This window comes from Aedes albopictus, chromosome 1, assembly GCF_035046485.1.
Source record: "Aedes albopictus strain Foshan chromosome 1, AalbF5, whole genome shotgun sequence".
Taxonomy (NCBI): domain Eukaryota; kingdom Metazoa; phylum Arthropoda; class Insecta; order Diptera; family Culicidae; genus Aedes; species Aedes albopictus.
Genome location: NC_085136.1, coordinates 108,894,688 through 108,912,273, shown reverse-complemented (window position 1 = coordinate 108,912,273; position 17,586 = coordinate 108,894,688). Strand labels below are relative to the sequence as shown.

The window sequence follows — 17,586 nt, the reverse complement described above, 5'->3', positions numbered from 1 at the left end:
GTCGAGCGCGTTTATTGTAATTATCCTGTCGCGGCGTCGCCGACGCCGCCGCCGCCGCCACCACGATTAGATTCTTGTTGCTGCTGCTGCGTTCCGTTTTAATGAATCGATTAAGGTTTAATAAGACCGCTGCAGCAGCGGTCCGCGTTCCCGTGTAGCTTTAAATAGCTTGACCGAGTTCCCGCCAAGCGAGCAAGCGCACTCGCGCGGATTACGAAATTGGATTTGTGATTTAATTGGAATTCTTGTTCTCTATCTTTTTTCCAGGTGAGATCCGACGCTGTAGCTGCCGCCACTACTGACAATGTAGACCCCTTCGGATATTCTATAAGTGGTTAATTGATTGCTCAACTGAAGTGTTAAGAGGTGAATCGATTCGAGTGTGTGGCCGGCGCTCAAGGAGGAGGACGACCTTAACGGAAAGTGAGTCTTGTTCAGATGTCAGAGCGAAGAAGCGTGATTCTGTTGTGTTTAGGCATGACTAGTCAAATTGGCAGGTCTATTTTTATCGACTCAACCAAGAGTGTACAACATAAACAAATTAAGCTTAAGCTGGCTAATGTTGGCTTATGAGAAGTCGATGTTAGATTTTGACATAACATAACTTTTTTGCAGTGTAAAAATGCCCCTTTTTTAGAAGGATGACTCTGAATATCAAATCACAATCGTCACAGATTTTTAGTAGATGTTTTAATCCCTCTACAAAGCATTCTCGAAGGTTTCTGGCATATTTCTATTTGAATTTCAGTTTTTTCAGAAGTTTTTTTTGTGGAATACGAGAGGTTCTGTTACGGGTATAAATATTTGTTATATTAATAAGACAGAATAATTGTTTAATGTGTTCAAAGTTTTATATTCGTGCGTTCTTTGTGCTACATGTTGAATTTTAGCTTGTAAATATTCCCCTTGTAGTAATTAGCATTTATAGGGCCCATATAGCCGAGGCGGTAAACGCACGGGTATTCAGCATGACCATGCTGAGGGTGACGGGTTCGATTCCCGGTCGGTCCAGGATCTTTTCGTAAAGGAAATTTCCTTGACTTCCTTGGCCATAGAGTATCTTCGTGCCTGCCACACGATATGCACATGCAAAATGGTCATTGGCAGAGGAAGCTCTCAGTTAATAACTGTGGAAGTGCTCATAGAACACTAAGCTGAGAAGCAGGCTTTGTCCCAGTGAGGACGTTACGCCAAGAAGAGAGAGAGAGAGGGTTCTGGTAGAATAGAGGCTCATGAAGTGTGCAATCTTATTTCGATTGCCAACATTCAGGCCATTTTCGGACGCGATTAGGTACTAGAGACGTAAACTTTTCCCTGGCACAGACTTCAAGTCATAGAACTCTAGTGATGAAACCCGAAACGGGATGCCCGATTAGGATTAGTTTTCCTAGACAAAACCAAGCTATGAACACAGCAGCAAAGACTGTGAACTAAAAGGCAAACTGCCAACTAAAATACAATTCCAGGATGACTGATGGACCCAAATCAATACATGAAACCTCGTCATCCTGTGATCAGAAGATGTTATCCATCTGGATAACAGGGCACATTTTTGTTATATGTTGTGCTGTGTCCACTTGTGATGTTTCTTATTTATGCATTTGTAAGGTTGTGTCCGTGATATGTTAATCATTTGTAATAATTAATTTTCTTTTATTTTTGTAACAGTTCCTTCCGAATTTCTCAACAAGCTCATCTAAAATTTCCATGAGGGATTTATCCAAAATATTCTCAAAAGAATTCTTGTCTTTTTAGGCGAATTCTATGTAAGTGTAATTTGATGAAAACCTTTAGAACTTCTTTCAGAAGTTAAACCAGGAGTTACTGTAGGAACTTTACAAAGAGATCCATCTCTAGGATGAAGGCCCTCCTGAAGGATCCCAAGCAACAGAACTAGCTGAATAGCAGTTTTCTAAGCGGTACGAACCTGATGTGACGGATGAATTGCTCCAGGAGTTCCTTCAAAATCCTCTATAAAAAATTCCACGAATTCCTTCGAAGGTATCTGCAACCATTGCTTCAGGAGTTTTCTTTAAGACGAGTCCGGACAATACATAGCTCTCTTTGGTTATGGTCTATCGTCAGCTATTGAGACACCTTGCTGCGCCATCCGTAACCCCGCTGGAATTCACTAGATTTCTTAAAAAAAATCCTGATATTTCTTCAGAAATTGCTTGGATTCGTTCACAATTTTTTTCATGGATTCCCCCAGAAATTCCTCCAAGAGGTTTTTTTTACGAATTCTTTTAAAAAATAATTCAAGGATTTTTTGAAAATTATCTTCATAGATTGCTTTAGTAACTCTTCAATGGATCCATTCAGAATTTTCAATCGCTTCATTAGCTGAATTTCTTCGGTAGATTTCCTTAGAAATTTCTCAAAAGATTCACTTACAGAACCATTCTTCTAGCAATTCCTGCAGAAAATCATTTAAGTTTTTAGGAACTCTCAGATTTCCCTGAAAATGTCTTCAGGAAATCATAAAAGGATATGTTTGTATAATTCCTCTCGATATTATTCCAAAGTTTCCTACAAAATCATCCAGTAATTTATCCAAGAATTGGTCTTTAAAACCTGCCGTGGATTCCGACCGAAATTGCTCCATCAATTTTCATATGTAGAGCATCCTCCAAGAATTGCTTGCTGAAAATCTTTCACGAGTTCCTTCCTAAAGTTCTCAAGCGATTTTTTTCAGAAGACATTCCAACTAGAAAACCGTACAGAAATTACTCCAAGAATTCATTCAGAAGATTCCTCGATGGATTATTGCGGAAATCCCTCCTGGGATTTTTTTCAGGAAATCATCGTCATCATTGAGAAAAGTTCTTCAAGTTTTTCCTTTAATAAATCAAAAGCAAAAATTCATTTAGAAACATCTTACAGGATTGATATGCAAAACATTTCACATTTTGCTTCAGAAATTGTTTCAAAGTTTCCTTCAAAAGTTTTTCAAGGATTCCTTAAATAAAATTTCTGGGAATTCTTTTAGAGATTCCTCCACATTTTTTTCCAAGGATTCTCTAATAAAATTTCCAATGAATTCCTTTCAAAATGACCACATGGGTTGCTTCAAAAATTTCACCAGCGATTTCTATAAAAGTTCGTCAAGTCATTCTTGAAGAAATTTCTCCAGCGTTTCCGCAGATATTTTCCTTGGAATTTATTTATAAATTTTCAATGGATTTTTTTTGTAGATTCACCAAGGATAACTTCAAAAATATCTCGTCAGAAAATCCTCCAGGGATTGCTTTAGAATGACTTTCAAAGACCCTTTCAAATAGAAAATCCTGAAGGAACTTTTAGAGATTCTTGCATAAATGCATACAGAGATTCCTTCATGATTTCCTTCATGCATTTTTCTAGATTTTTTCCTAATTCTTGAAGGATCCTTTTAAGAGTTTATCCTAGAATTCATTCAGAATTTCTCAGCTTAGGAATTTCTTCAGGAATTCCTTTGGAAAATCTATGTGCTTCTCTAGATTATCCTGCGGGGATTTATTGAGAAATACCATGAACTTCTCCAGAAGTATTTTAAGAAATTTATACAGGAAATTTATAAAAAGATTCCTACAGGATTTTTTGTAGAAGATTCTCAAAAAATCCTGCAAGGATTTTATTGGAATTTTTCCCAAGGGTTCCTTCAGGAATTTCTTGAAAATTTTCAAAATTGCAGTTTTTAAAAAAATTGAAAGCATTTTCCAAAAATTGCTCAAATAACACTGGAGGAATGTTTGAAAGAATCTTTGACAGACCTACTTGTAGGATTTTCTGAAGCGATTTCCCGAAAAAAAAATCCTGAAGATTCTACTGTGGAACAAAAAACGGAAAATTTTTCTAAAAGGTTTTATGGTCAGGGTCTTTGAAGCAATTCCTAAAGAAATCTCTGGAAAATCTCTGCAGGGATCCCTGGAGGAATGCCTGAAAGAATTTCTGTAAAAAATGAGCAACTTTTGGAGAAGTTCCTCGAGAAGCCCCTTGAACAATTTCTGAAGAAATTTCGTTACGAAATTCTGTGGGAAACCCAGGAAAAACTTCTAAAGGACTGTCTCAAAGTGACTGCGCATTCCGTTCTTTTGATAATTCTTCTAGTAATTCGGTGGCTGACACAAATTTCGATTTTCACTTATGTCACCCCTCCTCGGAAAATTTTTGCCGGAATTCGATATTTTGAGGGGGGGGGGGGAAACAAATAAATTATTGTAGAAATTTACAATTTTAAAGTGAAATTATAGTCGTTGAGAAAATTTCTTAACAAATCCGATGAGTTTGACGATTTTGCCTAATTGTTTGGGTTATTTTTCATCAAATTCATTTATCATTTATCATCACCCCCCTTGACGAGTCAACGAGCAAAGTGACAAAAGAAGAAAATTAGATTTGTTCCGGCCTTATTTACTTATGATTTATTTTTATGAATTTAACAAGGATGCCATTCATTTTTCTAAAATTCGTAGAGAATATTTTGCCTTGTCCTGGAAGAACTGCAATGGAAGTTCCGTAAAAGTTTAAAACATCACGAAAAATTCCCGTGAAAAACTATGAGAAACTCTTAGAGAAATTTCTGATGGGACTCTTTCGGAAGTTCAAAGGGGCCCCTTTGAGAACTCCATTGGCGTAGATAGCTTTTTCCTTTATCTCGCTCATCCTCCTAAACAAGTACGAGGAAGAGCGGGATGCAAGATGGGGTCTGTGCCCCCTTCCTTCTCTTTCTCGTGTTTGTTGAGGAGAGTGAGCGAGATAAAAGAAAAAGCTAGCTACGCCAATGGAGAACTCCCGGAAGACCTATAGGACTTTCTGGTGAACTCTTGGAGAAACTTTTCAGCACCACCTTCTTGGAATCACCAAGGTAATAGCATCTTTGAGGAACTTTTTCAGGAAGGCATTTTTTTCTAACGAGGTTCCTTTGAGAATTCCTCTAGTATTTCGGTTAGGCATTAGGCTTGGTTTTTTTTTCAAGGATGTCACTCATGAATTTCAGTCGGAGTTTTTCTTTTCTGAAATTCCTTTTACGATTTCTCTAGTAGCTCTTTTGGGAAATCGATCAGGACTTGTTCATCTCTTCGATCGGAAATTATTTTAAAAAAAACAGAAAGAAGGGTAAGGAATTTTTGGAAAGTACGTGAATGAACTCCTAAAGGAGTTCCTAGAGCAACTCTCATCAGTTTAGCTTCAAAAGATTTGTTTTTAGCAAATCTTAAAAAAAAACAGCAGAAGCTGTTTGAGAAATTCCAAGAGGAAAAGTAGAAATAACATGAAGCTAATTATCAGGAGAATTTTCTGAAAATTTACTGGATATATTCGTGATAAATTTCAAAAGAAACATAACGTAGAAATTTCCTAGAAACTTCTTAAATTTCTTCAATAATTTGTAACCTTATTCACAATAGGAAATCCCGCTGAAATTAAAAACAACCCGAGAAGTTTCCGGAAAAACTACGAGAAGCTCTAGAGAAATCCCTGATGGAATTCTTTAAGAAGCTCTTAAAGAAGCTCCTGGAGGGAATCCTTCAAACAGTCATATAAGAACTTGTTGAAATTGTTGGAAAAGCATGAACATCTTCTTGAGAAACTATTGAAAAAACTCACAGACTAAGTGTGCTTCCCAATGGAATTCGATGAAGACTTCCTGCAAGATCTGCAAAGTTAACATCCAGATAAAATCTTCATCTGCACAAGTTCTCTCGGAATGTTTTTGACAAAAAAAAAACTGTGCAGCAGATAGTTTACGTTGTTGACATGTGAAAGGTGATAGCTTTTTCCTCCCGTTTCTGGAAGTTCTGAGAGGGCGAGTGGTGATGAGCTTTAAAGTGGATTTTCGAAGGAGTTTCAGAGAGGGGGTTCCAGAGGCATTCCAAGATATTTCAGGGAGTTTCAGGCTGCTTCAGGAGGTTTCGGGGAGCTAATGTGGGCTTCACAGGATCTCATATGGGTTTCAGCGGCGTTTCAGGGCGTTTTAGGAGCTTTCAGAGGGGTGTTTCACAAGTTCTCAGGTGAGCTTCACAGGAGTTGCAAAGGAGTTTCAAGTTGTTTCAATGAGTATCAGGACATTTCAGAAGGTTACAGAGGGATTTTAGGGTCTCTACAGGCAGGCTCTCAGTAGAGCTTCATGGGGATTTCAACGCGTTTCAGGGTATTTCAGAAGCTTTTAGAGGGATCTTAGAGGTAATCACAACCTCTGGCTCTCCACGGGGATTTAGCGTCTCTAAAGTTAGAGGGCTTCATAGGCTCTCAGAGGAGCTTCAGCCAGGTTTCAAGGCGTTTCAGGAGGTTTTTGAGGATTTTAAGGGACTCCATGTGCCTCAGTGGTGTTCCGGGGTACTTTAGAGGCGTTCCAAGCTGTACGCTCTAAAACACCTTAGGAAGGTTTCAGAGGGATTTTAGGGAGATTTACAGACTCTCAGGTGAGCACCACGGGGTATCAGAAGCACTTCAGGGCGTTACAGATGCTTTAAGCTGGATTTTATGGGTCTTTACAGACTCTGCCCTTGGATGAGTTCCACGGGGTTGTAAAAGGGGGTTTTGAAGGCGTTTCAAGGGTGTTTAAGGGGGTTCCCGAAAGATATAGAGGGGTTTTAGGGTGCTTAAAGGACTTCCAGTAGAGCTTTAGGAGGGTCAGAGAGTTTCAGGGTGTTTTAGATGCGTTTCAAGGCTTTTCAAAGCATTTTGGAGCGTTTCAGAAAGTTTCAGAAACTTCATTCCCTATCAGAGGCGTTTCAGAGTGTTTCAGGGTGTTCAAGAAACTTTTTGAGGGGTGAATTCCACAGGGTTTTAAGAAACGTTTAAATGCGTTTTAGAGCGTTTCCGAGGATTCCTGCAGGATTCATGGAGGTTTAGGGGGCTTCATAGCCCCAGGAGGATTCAAAGGCTTTTGAGAGAGCTTCATAGACAGTCAAGAGTGCTTCAGGTACGTTTCCGAGGTTCTACAAGGCGTTTTAAAATGTTTCAGTAGGTTTCAGAGGGGTCTTAAGAGGCTTCAAAGGTTCTCTAGTGAGTTTCAAAAGGGTTTCGACGCGGGTTACTCTTGTAGATCCGATGACTTATACTCAAGGGAGTACACAAGTTATTCATGTTGACCCGATAAATAACGCTCAAGTAAGTTTTTGGGGAACCTCAAATAATATAGTCTCAATCCTCCTTCATCTCTCACCTTTGAACACGCCCCAAACTTCTCTTAACTGCTCTCGCTACTTCTTTTCCGTAAGCCAGCCTTCTCCGTAATCTTAAGTACTCCAACTGTTCTGAACACAATCAAATAGCAGTAAGGTAGTGTAACCTTAATGAGATACCTAAATAGATTTTCCCAAAGTGGATTCTACCTAGGGTAATTGTTCCTATCGTTGCGGTAGTACCTAATGTTGCGGTAATGGCAATTGAGCACTTTTTCGACTGAAATGTTACCAAAAGGTATTTTTAATAGATGTATTGTGCTTAAATTATGAGATTGCACTATTTGTTTGCTTAAGATTTGTCCAAAGACCAATTTAAAAACAATATTTTCCCTCATATGCTTGCTGCTGTGTTCCTATTGTTGCGGTAGTGTTCCTAATGTTGCGGTATCCCATATGATTTCAATGGGATACCGCAACAATAGGAACAAATGCCGCAACATTAGGAACAAATACCGCAACATTAGGAACACAATGTTCTTTCAGATTAAAACGAATAAAACGTTCATAACAACCTCAAAGTGGCAATATTTCGTTATTTTCTCGTAGATAAAGGATAGATTTTGTTATTTTCAATTCAATCCATGTAAAAAGTTTGATTGGTGCAATACAATTGTGGTTTAAGCATGAACCCAGTGCTTAACTCCTCCATGATCGGATCAATTACCCTAAATGAAGGTTCCAGCGTTGATTGAAAGATACATAGTATTTAGGATGGAAAGGATGGGCCAACAAGCGAACCAAGGACCTTTTGCATACGCAACAGAAACGGCAGCCACTACTGGACCATGAAACTTGTCCTTGACAGAAGTTTCAGTTCTGAGCGGAAATAGTTTGGTTGAATGAAGACCAACGTTAGTGTTTGTTAACTGAACCCGAAAAAGGTGGAATTTAGATTATTTTCAAACTTTAAATAACTTTAAAATTATCAAATGAAAATAAGTATGTATATAAAAGAAGCTCTCGCAGAATTATAAATGCATCAAAGCTCCCTTAGTGCCACAGTCTGATGGAGCACTGGAGCAGTGATAGTTGAGTCTTCTCCATCGATAAATCCAGTTGCAACGTTCAACCACTCGTTCGCTCAAGTTCAAAGCCATTTGGCATTTCCAATGTAGATAAGCGCACTGATCAAGAGTACGCTCAACCGACCACGGAGCGGCGCGACCGCCGTCCAAGATCACCATCCGATCCCACTGATAAGAAGAGCCCTTTTCCTCTCGTTCGTGAGGCGTTCGTCGGCAGGGTCGGTCGACCGCACTCAGCTTCAGACTTTGATAATGTGATAAGACATCTGCTCGATCGATTAACGACGCGAAATGGCGTTTAGGACGGCGAACATGATCATGGCCATGTCGTCTCGCCAGCACCACCGACCGCTGCACACTGCGTGGTTCTTCTGGAGGACTCGAGAGGACTATAATTATGTTAATGAGTGAATGTAATCGCAAGCAAAGGTACTGGCGATGGCGGCGCTGGACATTCCGTTCGATCGGTTCTTTCCTTGTTGGAGCAACCGGTGTTAGGTGGAATGCACATGGTCGAGCGTACAAAGTGCGATGCTCAATTTACAGCTGGGCGAACAAGTGGCCGTCATTGCTTACGTCATAATCAACATTCAAAACGTTTGACACTTCCGTTCGCTGTTAACTGCAGGTGCTGTTCATGAAAAAATAAGAGATTTTTTTTTGTATTTTTGCTAGTTCTTTTCATTGTTTAAACATTGCAAATATGCAAACGGTCACCATCTTACGAGCAGATGCTACATTTAATATTCTGTGCTATGGTACGGTATCTTCAATATAGACGTATGATACGTCAAAAGGTCAATCAGGTCACTCCTGTAATAATAATGTTGGATACTGCAATCCTAAGTCTTGAACCAGATGCACCGAATCCTTACGAAGTTGATACCTTGTAAGTCTCAATACCCCACAATGTTCTTTCGCGGTCCACTCATGAAAAATGAATTGCGGAAATCTCATTGGCCTTACTCGTAACAAACACCACTCGCCAACAATGTATCACAAACCAAAACAAAGCCTGCCAATCATAACATTCCACCTTCGGGCGAGAAAAAATGCAACGGCAACCACCGCGTACACCGCCTGAACAAACGAGCCACAAACACTTGGAAGCCGCCTCCGCTCATGCCCTCCAGATCCAGAAATCACACTTACAAAAGCTCACAAACCCCTCATCAAATCAATCCTCACGGACGGGGACGGGAACGACGACGACGGCGACCGAGAGTCCGATTTCCAGGTCAGTGTGTTACGCGCGATTGTTCCTTCTCATCAACAGCCAGCAGCAGCGGCTATACGACGACCTACGGACCTACAGACGGACGGATGATGATTTGCAGAAAAAGTTGTGCTAGAGAAACACACTAATCAAGCCTGCCGGGTTCGGATCCCGATGCTGGCGATGTGTCTTGATTACTCCACTGCACTGCATTGTGGCTTTCCCTTAGGCCCGATGACGATGGATGGTGTTCTTAATCGACACGTGAGTCGGATTCAACAATGTAGCACAGGCTGGTCGGAACTACCACGCGTCTTTGAACTTGGATTTGGTTGATATCCCTCGAACCTCGTTCATTGGGAATGCAATATATCTTGTCGATATTTTTTCCGTTGACGGCAATTGAATCAAGTTTGCAACTACATTCATTTCGCAGGGAAACGAATAAGTCGTTTAAAAAGCCAAAAGAAATGCATCGGCACTAGAAATAGAGAAATATGGGGAAAAAGTTCAACATTTGCTCGTTATTCCATCCCGAGTAGGAGAAAATAGCTGCAGAATAACAAACTCAGGTATGGAAAACCGAAACCCTGCAAAAGAGGTAAAATACCTAAAATAAAAACTGGTGTGTATTCTGTGCATAACATGTAAATAATGACATCAGGTTTGGCAATACCTAAATAATAATTAGCGGTTTATTCGTACAAATAGTTAATTTTCTATAATTGAAGAATACCTCAAGCAGTCCTCAACACCAAACCAATAACTCGTTGAGGTATTTTATAAATACCTTAAAAATACCAAAATCAGTTATTTTCAATACCTGGGTAACCGACCAATAACTTATTTAGGTATGATACCTGACTTTGATATCCTTGAATGGATGTCTGGAGAAACACTTAAACTTCTGTAAAGATTCCTATAAAAACCTCATGAGAAATTTCTCGACCACTTCCTATTTCTCAAGTAATTTCTGAATGTCTTAAAGGACCCGAGAAAAAAAAAATCCCAAAGGTATCCTTGGAAGAAACACTGAAAGTATTTCTATAGAAATACCTGGAAGAACTCATGAAGGAATCTCTACATGCAGAAATCTCTGGACGAATATCTGCTGAAACCGCTGAACAAAGTCGTGAAAAAACTTTGGAAGAAATTCCTGGGGACATTTGATTGAGAAATTCATTTAAATCCTAAAGGATTTTTTGGAGGAAGCGATGCAGGAATTTCTGAAAGAATCCTTTGATTATAAACAGAATTCCTTCAGTATTTTTTTTTGTTTTGAAGAGGCGTCGTCCATTATTTAAGTGACATTTTGAGACGGAACATCGACTCCGACCACTATCTGGTGATGGTCAAACTGCGCCCAAAACTCTCCGTCATCAACAATGTACGGTACCGGCGACCGCCACGGTACAACCTAGAGCGACTGAAGCAATCGGATGTCGCCTCAGCATACGCGCAGAATCTCGAAGCCGCAATGCCAAACGAGGGCGAGCTCGATGAGGCCCCTCTAGAGGATTGCGCTGGAGTACAGTGAAAGCAGCCACCAACGACGCAGCAGAGAGCACCATCGGGTACGTGGAACGGAATCGACGGAACGAATGGTTCGACGAAGAGTGCAGAACGGTTTTGGAGAAGAAGAAGAACGCAGCGATGGCGGTAATGCTGCAGCAAGGGATTCGACAGAACGTGGAACGTTACAAACAGAAGCGGAAACAGCAGACCCGCCTCTTTCGGGAGAAAAAGCGCCGCCTGGAAGAAGCGGAGTGTGAAGAAAGGGAACTGCTGTGCCGTTCCCAAGAAACACGGAAGTTCTATCAGAAGCTCAACGCATCCCGCAACGGCTTCGTGCCGCGAGCCAAAATATGCAGGGATAAAGACGGAGGCCTCTTGACGGACGGACGTGAGGTGATCGAAAGGTGGAAGCAGCACTTCGATCAGCACCTGAACGGCGTGGAGAACGTAGGCACGGGAGCCCACGGCAACGGAAGAAACGACGACGCCAGTGCAGCGGAGGACAGAAATGAACCAACTCCCACGCTGAGGGAAGTTAAGGATGCCATTCACCAGCTCAAAACCAACAAAGCAGCTGGTAAGGATGGTATCGAATGTGAACTCATCAAAATGGGCCCAGAAAAGTTGGCCATCTGTCTGCATCGGCTGATAGTCAGGATCTGGGAAACCGAACAGCTACCGGAGGAGTGGAAGGAAGGGGTAATCTGCCCCATTCACAAGAAAGGCGACAAATTAATGTGTGAGAACTTTCGAGCGATCACCATTTTGAATGCCGCCTACAAAGTGCTATCCCAGATCATCTTCCGTCGTCTTTCACCTAATGTAAATGAGTTCGTGGGAAATTACCAAGCCGGTTTCATCGACGGCCGGTCGAGAACGGACCAGATCTTCACCGTACGGCAAATCCTCCAGAAATGCATCACCTGTTCATCGACTTCAAAGCGGCATACGACAGTATCGACCGCACAGAGCTATGGAAAATTATGGACGAGAACAGCTTTCCCGGGAAGTTGACTAGACTGATAAGAGCAACGATGGACGGTGAGCAGAACAGCGTAAGGATTTCGGGTGAGCTATCCAGTTCATTTGAATCTCGACGGGGACTACGACAAGGTGATGGACATTCCTGCCTACTATTCAACATCGCCCTGGAAGGTGTTATGCGACGAGCCGGGCTCAACAGCCGGGGTACGATCTTCACGAAATCCAACCCATTTGTCTGTTTTGCGGATGACATGGATATTATTGCTAGAACATTTGGAACGGTGGCAGAACAGTACATCCGCCTGAAACGTGAAGCAGCAAAGGTCGGACTGGTGGTGAATGCGGCTAAGACAAAGTACATACTGGTAGGCGGAACCGAACACGACCGGATCCGTCTGGGTAGTAATGTTACGATAGACGGGGATACTTTCGAGGTGGTGGTGAAATTCGTCTACCTCGGATCCTTACTGACGGCTGACAACAACGTGAGCCGTGGAATTCGGAGGCGCATCATCAGCGGAAGTCGGGCCTACTACGGGCTCCAGAAGAAACTGCGGTCGAAAAAGATTCACCCACGCACCAAATGCACCATGTACAAAACGCTAATAAAACCGGTGATCCTCTACGGGCACGAGACATGAACCATCCTCGAGGAGGACCTACAAGCACTCGGAGTTTTCGAGCGACGCATGCTAAGAACGATCTTCGGCGGTGTGCAGGAGAACGGTGTGTGGCGGAGAAGGATGAACCACGAGCTCGCTGCACTTTACGGCGAACCCAGCATCCAGAAGGTGGCCAAAGCCGGAAGGATACGGTGGGCAGGGCATGTTGCGAGAATGCCGGACAACAACCCTGCAAAGCTGGTGTTTGCAACTGATCCGGTTGGCACAAGAAGGCGTGGAGCGCAGAAAGCACAATGGGCGGACCAGGTGGAGCGTGACTTGGCGAGCATTGGGCGCGACCAAGGATGGAGAGCGGCAGCCACAAACCGAGAATTGTGGCGTACTAGTTGATTATGTCTTGTCTTAATGATGTTGAACAAATAAATGTATGTATGTTTGAGACGGAAGGGGTTTCAACCAAATGTGATAGACAAGTTTCATAGGTTCCATACAAAAAGCGTGCCATACGAGTAAGGGGTTGAAAATCTACTGTTTTTGTGTGACATAATTTTTGAAAATTATAAGGAATCAATGAAGACATTTTCTGGGGTTCTCTATAGAAATTCTTTGTAGAATTTATGGAGGAACTCAAGGTATCCATAAAAAATATTTCTGAAAAAAGATTCTGAAGGACTTTTTTAATTCCGTGGAGAAATTTTTGAAAAAAAAAATCCATGAAAAAAATACTAAAGCATCCGGAAGAATTCTCGGTATTTAAAATTTCTGGAGGTTCCTCCAGAAGAATTTCTGTGAGAATTCCGAACAAAAAATTGAATATATGTACCACAAAATTTGCAAAGTGCTTAAAAATTACCCCTATTATTGTTATCAGGTTTGAAAATGTGGTTCTTAAAGTATTGGTGGTTTGTATCATTTTCTCATCGGTGTGGGCGGCGGCGGCATTCACGCAATACAATCTGAAGTATTTTAAGATGATCTCAGACTCTTCGGGGATGATTCAGTGGGTTACAGGATGTTTTGCAGATTTTTAAGAGGCATTTCAAAAAGTATCAGGAATATTTTTTAGTAAAAAGGTTTTCAGGAGGGCTCCAAGGAGATTTGAGAAGATTTTAACCGTTTCAGAAATGCTTGAGGAAATCTGGAAGTTTTGGACCCTGTAAAGTGCTCTGGAACCTCCGGAACTCCTTAACCCTTTAAAACCACTTGCAGCCTTCTGAGAACCTGTGAAACGCACTCAAATTTCTCTGAAGGTCATCCTATAATCCCATGAAACTCCTAGAAATACCTCCGAAAACCCCATGCAATCCTCTAAGACGTTCCTAAAATTCTTAGAAAGCTCCTAAAACTCCCTGAGATGCTCTGAAGTTTGCCCAAAACCTTTCTGAAACCAAATGGGGAACCTAATGTGGGGAAATACATCTACAACCTCTAGAAACGTCTCCAAGCTTCTCCTCAACCAACCTCCCTCCTGAAATGTCCTAATCGCCCGTAAAACCCCTTATATGTTCCTAAAACGTTCCTGTAACGCATTTGAGATATTTATGAAGTAGCCTGGAATGTCTCTAACAATCCTTCTGATACCCCTTGAAAAGTTTCTAAAACTTTTAAATTTGTAACTCCCTCAAAATCTCCCGAATCCCCTCTAACTTGAAACACATTAAAACGCCCATTTATACCCCTCAAACGTCCTCAAACCCCTCTGAAACACCATGAAAGTCCCTTATATCCCCATGAAACGTTCTGAAATGTCCCTATAAACTCTTTGATTCGTCCCTAAAACCCTCTTGGAGCCTCTTTGAAACCTCCTTAAACTGTTGACGAACCCGTCCGAATCCACCCTTGAACATCCCCGATGTATTTCAAAAGCGGTCCTGGGGTTTTCAAGGGTGTTTCAGGGGTGCTCCAGAATGTTTCCGAGCGAGTGTGTCAGGGATGTTCCGTAGGTTTTACGGCGCTCCAGGAGCGTTCCAGGGAGTTTAAGGAGTGTCAAAGACGTCATAGAGTTTGAAGAGCTTTCAGAAAGGTTCTAAAGGCATTCCAGGGGTGTTTCAGGGGGATTTAGATGATCGCAGTACCATTCTAGAGGGTATTGGGAGCGTTATACGGTGTTTCTGGTAGTTCCAGGCGGTTTCGGGAGGTTATAGGGATGTTCCAGTGGTCTCAGAGGGTTTCAGAAGCGCTGTAAGGGAATTCAGGGGTTGAGGGGTGTTCCAAGGTATTTCAGGGGATTTCAGAGGCGTTGTGAGGTGAAGGATCTCAATAGGAGGTTTCGTTGGCTTTCAATGGCATTCTAGGGGATTTCAAAGGCGTTTCAGGGAGTTTCAAGGGACGTTCCAAGTAATTTCTGGGGCCTCCCAGGCGTGTTCGAGGACATTTCAGGGGTGTTCCGGATGTTTCAAAAGAGTTTCTGGTGTGCTCCAGGCTGTTTTAGAACGTTTAAGAACTGATCCGGGGTTTTCAGGGTGTTTCAAGAGTGCTCCAGAGGGTGACAGGAAGTTTCAAGGGCTTTCAGAAGAAATTCATGGGCGTTGAAGCAGTCAAGGTTCAATATTAACATTCTCAAAACAATACGCTCGCACTTGTTCGTTTGCCGCGAAAGTGCAGGAGATTGACATCTAAGTGCCGAAAGAGAGATAAAGTTGTGAAAGACGGACCCGGTTAGGGTGACGCTTCGAATCCAATTTAACTTTCTATTCCGCAGAATTGCAACTTATTCTGAGGCTTAGCTGGCAAAAGTGCCGGACTAGCGATACGGAGTCGTGGGTTCGAATCTCAACAAAACAAGTGGTAATTTTCTCACGAATGTATTTCTCAATTTGTCAATAAAACATACTTCGCCTTCAAATTCTTTTAGTTTTTACTTTTTTTTCAGAGGTGTTCTAGAGAAAAGAAAAAGAGGAAATTTCTAGAGATATTCTAGAGGTCTCAGGGGCTTCAGATACACTGTAGAAGATTTAAGGGGATTGTAGAGGCGTTCCAAGGAGTTCAGGAGGGTTCCAGAGGGTTTGAGGGGGTTTTTGGCCAGGGACGTTTCAGGGGGATTCCTGTTGATTATAGGAGTTTTCAGAAGGCTTTAGATGCATTTCAAAACCCCTGAAACAACCTTAAATGCCTTGAAACGTCTTAAAACTCCTTTGGAACTCCTTTTAAACTCCCTTGAAAGCCTCCTAAAACTTTTTGAATCGTCTTGAAACGCCTAGATACGCCTTGAAACACCTCTGAAGCCTCCTTGAGAGCTTCCGTAGTCAACTCCGCCCCCCTATGAAAAGTCCTGAAGCTACATAAAATTTCCTAAAACGCCTTGTAATATCTTGAACTTCATCTTAAAACCCCCTGAAACTTCTTGAAACGCTTTTAAGGACATTTTTATCACGAAAAGTAACTGAACCGACAGGGGATCAAACCCATCGCCCGCAGTATGATCTTGGTGAATATCCGTGCGTTTCTCGCTTTGGCTACATAGGATCTGACCGAACATTGTGGAACTGGAATTCTGCCATGGAAAAGGGAAGCATTTTGTTACTTGGGTAGTGGTTACCTGGGCGGTTATGCGTTAAGATCTTAAGGGTTCCATATCGAATCAGTGGAACTTCAAAATGTGTTTACCCTACGTTCTTGCATGATAAATACTACATCACCGGTACAATATAGCTGACTGATTGTCTTATATTCTAAGATATTCTCGGATGACCTGAAATCCGCACTTTTGCCCCATCCTACCATCCACAACCGCGCACATTAGACCACGGCGTGGAAATCTATTCATTCAATCCGTACCAAATCTTCCACCAGATTGCCACGAGCCAACCCCGGCGGGGAGCGGAGATTCCAATAAAAACCGAATCACAACCACAAACCGCGAAGAAAGCGGAACTTGGTGGAATGACGACATCTCCACCACTGTAGATGACGGCCGCCGCCCGCCCGGAAGCTGCGTGAAGAATTGTGGTTCACCGCAATAGGCAGACCGAAAAGTGTGTCTCTGCCGGTGTGATTAGCACGTGCCCTCGTCGCGCTCAAGTTACTGCTGGCAACCATTAGACCTAGCCGTTGTTGATTCTATGCGGAGCGATCAATGTCTCTAGTCCGGAATAACGGGATCGGGCTATCTACTTTGAAGCTTCTGCGGCTGCCGCGCCGCGCCCGATCGCGCGGTGGATGAGATACAAGCGCAGAAGGGAGTGATAAATCATAATAACAATAAAATTAATAGCTGAGGCCCGGCTAGATGGACGACTTGAAACGGGGGTCGGGGACGAACCAGGTGTGAAGTTATGAAGATTTTCACCGCATACGGGGGGAGGGGGACGTTGATGAGTGTCGTCGTCGCCGTTGAATGCGATTATCTCGGAAGCGTTGTAATTTCACCGTGTTGTCACTCGACTGGGTAGAGAAAGGCGTGGCAGCTTTGTAATTGGCTGCGAGGGATTCTTTTCTTTCCAATGCGACGAGATTGAGGTACAAGAATTGCTGGGGTTAATGTTAGTGGTAATAGATGAATTTAATCAATTTTGAGGGACATAGCTATCACGATTTTTCACACCGGATGAACTCACAAAAATCATGCAAAAAAACCGAATGTTTTCCAACAGCTGCTCATTTCGGTGCTTCATGAGCTCGGCAAAAAATTGTTCTTTTGAGCGCCGTCGTTGTTCTTCGACACTTTAATAGGTTTCCTGACCTTGTTTAGCGATGAAAACTACATAGTCCTAGATTATAATACTATATGAAGCTATTCACAACTAGTAGTGTTTTTAACTTAATTATTTATTTAAGGCTCATGCGCCAACAGGCATAACGGAGCCGAATTCAGTTAAAACTATTTACAATTTTACAATTTTTGATTTATAAACTCACGGTGCTCCCCAGACCGTTATTATAAAAAAAATTCTCCATCCAATCGGTGCCCACCATTCGTTTTCTATGACTATCCTGCATGTCTGGGCAAAATTTGGAAAAAATCGTAGGGCCCATTTTCGAGTTACGCCCTTTTAAAGGGCGTAAACTCCAATATTAAAAGAAAAAATCGAAATATTTAGTACTCAATCATTTTT

General features: G+C 42.1%; 1 protein-coding gene across 2 annotated transcripts in view; it reads left to right on the top strand.

Moving 5' to 3' along the window:
- Positions 1-17,586, top strand: part of LOC115269571 (cadherin-86C) — a 589,109-nt gene that overhangs the window by 419,902 nt on the left and 151,621 nt on the right. The window lies entirely within an intron of this gene.